Raw genomic sequence first — 6,000 nt, 5'->3', positions numbered from 1 at the left:
TTGAGAAGAGCATAGAAGGAGTAAACGGAGTACTCCGTACAGTAAACGGAGGCCCTCTTTAGTTGTACAGATGAAAAGGCAGGTCTGTCTCTCCCCTGGCATTACACTGAGACATACCTCTCATTCTCTGCAGACCTTACTTGGTTTCTGTTTTCTCCCATTTGTTTCTGTCCTGTGAGCTGGGGAAGTCTGGGGGTTTGTTTATCTTCAGCTGTCTCCTCTGCAAGTTGTTCAGCTATTCCCTTTGGCCTCTCTGTTTACCATAACCCTCAATCACATGATTACATTGTTCTTTTTTCTTTTTTAAAGTCTACAAGTTACAATTAAAAAACAGTATTCCATCCACAATTATTTCTGTTCCTCTTCTTGCCTCTCGTCACATTTCCTACATTTTATTTTGGCTCTTTTCCCCTGTCTTTGTCGTTCAAAGCCTTCTTTCCTCTTTCGGTATGTTTTCTTCTGCTCCAATAGATTATTCTTCCCCATATATAAAAGCATGTATTTTTTCTTTCTGCTGAGCACAAGTGAACTACAGGTACAGTTGAAATTAAGGGTTTTATTTACTCATTTATTGGCGTAATGGAAATTTTGAATATCTTTCATGTTACTGGGAATTGTCTCTAACTGCCTCTCTAGGATTTGTCAGAAATTTATTCATACACCACCAGCACTCAGAACAAGAGTCTGCGGAGAAGTCTGGATTTGGCTTTTGACTCATTCATCCCTTTCCTCCCCCCAGCTCACAGCAGAGCTCAACTTCCTTTTTAAATGTCCTTCACTAGTGTAGAAGCTGTTTGATTTACTGTGAAAAATCCCCCAACTGGATCCAATCTGGTTTGCAAAATTAATGAAAGGCTGACCTGATTGTCTTGTGAAGATAATTCAGAGAGACATGCTAGTGCTCCTGACCCTCCTGAAACACAGTACAAACACGTCCGTTTCCTTTCAACAACCGTGTTTATGGAACCCTCCTCATCACCACCCCGTACCCCCGAACTTGGCTTTCTTCATAGCTAAGCTAAAGGCTTTTTTTTCCTCTGTGCTAATCCTGTTGCAGCATTTCGTGTGGGCAGCTGGGTGTGCAAAGTCAGAGGGTGCTGGGTTTACAACTGCTTTCACCCTGATCCCTGCTCTGTCAATATCGTCACACTGACTCACTTTGTTTCCATCACAGTTTAAAGAGGCCAGAGATGCCTGCAGTTAAAGAAGAAATGAACAGGCAAAGCCTTTCCTCTAGTTCTGCTTTACATCGCAGAAGTGGAAAGTAAGGCTCAAAGGATCACTCTTTGCTGATGATGAAATAAAGCCTGAAAATGGGGATGTTATTGTCGACTTTATGGGCACAGACTTCAAAATACCTGAACGTGCTTCCTGGGTGCTGCTGTGCATGAGAGTAACTTCCTTCTCACCTCACTCCTGGTACATAGTCCCAGCCCTGCCCTCCAGTGGCCCAGTAAAGCTACATACCCCAGTATCGCTACTCTCTGCAGAGATCCCCTGGTACTTCAGGCTGAAGAGAGAGGCACTGCAGGTGTAGGTGCTTGCACCACAGCCATGAGCTCTTCACAGGCAGTGAAATGGCAGCCAACAGACAACCGGGCAATAAACGCACACTGGCCTTAGGAGGATTTCTCTAGCAAATGATGGGGATGAAAGCAATGTTAGGTATGCCAGGATCAGATCTCCCAAATTCCTTCTCTGCTCCTGCCCCTGGAATCCAGGTCACCAGGGAGAATGGGGTACTAAAGATCCCGAATTTCTGTCTGGCTCGAGAGAGTGACAAAAATATGGTTAACAAACAGAGTTTCTTCCTTACTTTAACAATGTATTTGAGTCTTCACCTTTCCATACAAGAGCAGAGGGGAAACCAGCAGAATCCCCATGGGAAGTGCTAAGCAAGGAAAGTTGTTCTGTGTTTCAGCTTTGACAAAACAGATCCTCGGCTCCTCTGTACTGAGAGGTATTGCTTCAGAGAAAAAGGGTTTTAATGCAGCAATGCCACCTCTCAGAGAAATCAGAGACAGTCTGCTCTTGCTGAGTGACCAACAGGCAGAAGGAAGAATCAAAGAAAGCAAACATTTTTCTCAGTAGGCGCTGGAGAAGGCTGAGGAGTGTGGCTAAACGAGGTAGGATTCAAACATCTGGAAAAGCAATTGTTGTCTTACTTCCCTGTGAAAGGCTCAAGGAAACTGCTGCAAAAGTCATCTCTAAACCAGCTTTCCAACCTAGTGGGGGGCACCTGTTGTCTCAGGACTACAGTTACAGCACAGCCCCAGCAACAATTTCATGAGAATGTGATGAGCAAGTGATAGCTGGGATGAGGTTGTAAGACAAATTCAGAAGTCTTGTCAGGGTCTAGAGACTGAGGCAGGACTGAGAGACCTCTCAGTGCTCCTTCCAGTGCTCCAGTTCAGGACCTGTGCTCACGTAAATACATTTTATAATCCCATTTCATCCCAAATTAACTATATGCCTACTAGAAAAAAAATCCTACTATGTCTGGCTCTGCTATCACTCACTACTGGTCTTTTGGAATAGGGACCGGGGCAGCTCCAAAATTATATCCCTGTGAAGATCCCACCATTACAGTGTGCCCCACATAAGTGGAAAGAGAACAAGGACTGCAGGGATGTGGAGTCTGATAGTCTCAACTTTAGTAGTAGTGCCTGAATAGCACAGCTGAAATACTTAGGATGTCACACAGTTTCTCAAGGGCTATTACTTGGCACCGTGTGGCTAGAGGCAGGATTCAGGTACTAGGGCCTGCATGTGTCATGGCAAAATAAATACTCATAAATTTCATAAACCTGATGGGCTCAATAACTTGTTGCACTCAAGGACATAAAAATACAGCAGATGCTTTGGTGTAAATCCCAGGTCAAAATATGCAGTTAATTTTTTCCATGACATCTGCACAATAGTTAAAACAGTCATTGGAATTAAAAAGTAGGCATTTGTTAAGAACAAAATCCAAAGGATATCCCCCATGAGGAGTATAATCCATGGTACAGAGCAGTAAATACCAACATAGGGATCAGGAACTCTTTGCTAATTGTACACGGAGAGGCTTCCTCATTTCTAATCTAATAAAAATCGGTAGGAAACCTAAAAAGATTATACATTTTTCCACAGATAATAGACTTTCATGGTTTGGAGAGCTCAGTTCACAAAATGAGTGTTTATATAAGTCATAAAACTACTTGCTGTTATCATACTGCAAAAACATCTGTTTGCAGAAAAATCACTAACTTTGTTCCTTTGGGCTTTCATGATCTGCAGTCTTTTGTATCACTTTGATCTCAATAGGTGTTCCAAGAGCCCAAAGGACATTTGAAAGTCCTGGGCACATCCACAGTATCCAAAGGGTGGGTGAAACTGGGTTTCATTTCTGTCATAATTGAGGCATTTTGGCCTTGAGCAACTCACTTAAGCCAACACTGGATGTTAAACATCAGGCAACTACATATATTCAATCACTTGTGTGATTTCAGAGCTTTGAGCATTCATAGTTCTCACAATAGTAAACTTATTCTAATTATATTTACTTGTCTCACAGGTATATCATGCAATTGCAAGGCTCTAACAATTGTTAAAATCTGAAGCCTCAGATGAAAGACTCCACACAAATATAAGTTACTGTTAAAAGTAGAAATAGGTCCTTTCTCCCCCCTGCTTTTTCCCTTACTCTTCCCAGATTTCTTCTCTTCTTCCAAGGTAGCAAAAGATTAACTAAAAATAATGGATTCATGGTTGACATGCACTCTTGACAAGACAAAACATAAGAAAAGACAGGCATCCTTCATACCAGAAAGTTCCAGTTCTGAGAGGCAAAGACGGGCTAGGTGGAAGGCGGCTGCAGAGTAGACACCTGCATATATTTAGTCACACTGTATTCTCTTTACAGTCAATAGAGACAAACTGGCATTGCAAGAAAACTACTCATCTCATCCCAAAGGAGAACAGCTCTGGACAGGTTCATATAGCCTGTTTTAGATCTTGATCCAGAGATGAATAGTGTTCCAGAAGCACACTTCTCTCTGTTGATCACAGAGGGAGACTAGACAACAAACTCAGATGCAGACCATTGCAGTATAGAAGTGTACATTGAACAGTGAACCCCATTCCCTTGTAACAGTCATTGTAATAGTGCTGGATGCCTGGTTCTGCTGTTCTGCCACTCCAAAGACAACCTGAGAAATGGGAACTCGTGCTAGCTCTTCCTGAACATCCCCATGATTATCCTCCATCACCTTACAAAGAAAAATACTCCTTTGCTATTTAGAGACACAAGAACTACAGCCCTAGTAGGAGTTTGTTTCTCATACAAGCTCATACATCACTGTATGCCTATGAATATAGCAGGAACTACAAGTCTGCCTTCCACTGTCAAGTTAAAAATAAAAGTAATTATCATACGCTTTCTGTGTCTGTCTTAAAATATGAATGTCTTTCTGTGCCTGTTCAGCCTGTGGGTTGCACAGAAGTACACGTTACCCTGTTTCTACATATAGGACAATAAATTCACCGTACAGGTGGTTTTGTGTTGGCCTCATTTCTCTCTTAAATATTCCCCAGTGACAGTTGCTTAAAAAGAAGGGCTATCACACGTGAAAATGCAACTTTAAACAACATTCTAGGTTTCCGAGGCAAAACCTGTCTAGACGTGGTAACAGAGTCATGCTTCTAAGAATACAATTACCTCTCAAATGGGAAATCAAATAAATTGAGCAAATGAGACTTTTTTAAAATTAGGAATCCTATCCTACAAAAAACTCCAAAGTATTAGTTACATCAGGAAAAAACTCACATTTTCAGTAAAAAAAAGTTTTTTGAAACTAATGCATTATGCTCTTGCTATGGTGATCCCACTTCATAAGCCTTCAAGTTATGGGTGTATGTCTCTTCATATAGCCAGAACACAAAACAGTATTGTAGGGGAGTTCACCAGTATGGTTAGCATAGGTTTGCCTAGGGTGTAATAAAGGAAACACTTGAACACACCAATAAACGCTTGGCTGGGCAGCTGGCAGGGACAAAACGTATAAACCCCTTTAAAGACAGGGACAGAGAGATATAGCAGCATCTCTAAAATAGTGACAGTTCCCCTGAATCAGCATTTTTCTGTACCTGACCCCTTCCAGGAAGGGAAAAACAAAAAATCAAATTCAGCATCTGCTATTAGAATTCTCTGACTTGCTAAACACAACAGAGATCTTCCTAACACATGAAACTAGAGAATTAGGATTCATGTCCTGTGACCTAACAGAGCAAGAATGTAGAGAATGTGCTTAAAGGCCACTGCTCATTGCTTTGACTTTATAGGTTAGCTGATACCTTCTAAAGATAAATATTAAGAAATACCACCCCCAAACTTAGAACCTACAGAGCTGCTCCCACATTATAATTGTAATTATTATTTTATTATTACTCCATTTTCTAAAAATACTTTTCCAGTTCTAATAACAAAATTCATTTTAAAGAGAAATTGCAATGACAACTTTCATGCAGAAGCCCAGTATAATGTTTATTGGTTACTGTCATTTCATGCTGGCTCTTGAGAAGTTGATTGTGGACTGATTGTTGGACCCAGAATGCACTGCTTTGGTGGGGACAGCAGGGTCATTTTCATTTGCTTTTATCTACAGAGAAGAAAAAGACAATATGATATAATCTTTCAAAAGAAAATCTCTGCTTTGCAATTTGTCACTCAGAGAGGTAATAATGGAGAAAGAGTGGTAGGAGCTAGAAAGAATGATTATTGCTCCCTCTATGGCAGCTTTAGCCTTTAGTCCTCTCTATTACAAAAGCTTTCTCCCTTATGACAGAGGAAAACAAATAGCATGCTGCACTCTGTTGCTGCTACTGATGCCCTGGATGAAGTTCACTGTGAGGGAGCTTTAAAGGAATGATACAATGAAATGTGGAAAAGCTAACTTCACCCTCCCACTATTGCAGGTTTGTTTCTGTCCTCATATTAATTAGCAATAAGAACAGACCCAT

General features: G+C 41.1%; 1 protein-coding gene across 1 annotated transcript in view; it reads right to left on the bottom strand.

The window, feature by feature from the left end:
- Positions 1-5,512: 5,512 nt before the first annotated feature.
- Positions 5,513-6,000, bottom strand: part of DPYS (dihydropyrimidinase) — a 32,804-nt gene continuing 32,316 nt past the window's right edge. The window contains exon 11 of the mRNA XM_072851173.1: positions 5,513-5,639. The gene's annotated coding sequence lies outside the window, so the exon portion shown is untranslated. The remainder of the gene's footprint in view (positions 5,640-6,000) is intronic.

Source organism: Ciconia boyciana, chromosome 2 (genome assembly GCF_034638445.1).
Source record: "Ciconia boyciana chromosome 2, ASM3463844v1, whole genome shotgun sequence".
Taxonomy (NCBI): domain Eukaryota; kingdom Metazoa; phylum Chordata; class Aves; order Ciconiiformes; family Ciconiidae; genus Ciconia; species Ciconia boyciana.
The sequence above is the reverse complement of the archived record's forward strand: the minus strand, read 5'-3'. Positions and strand labels throughout refer to the sequence as shown.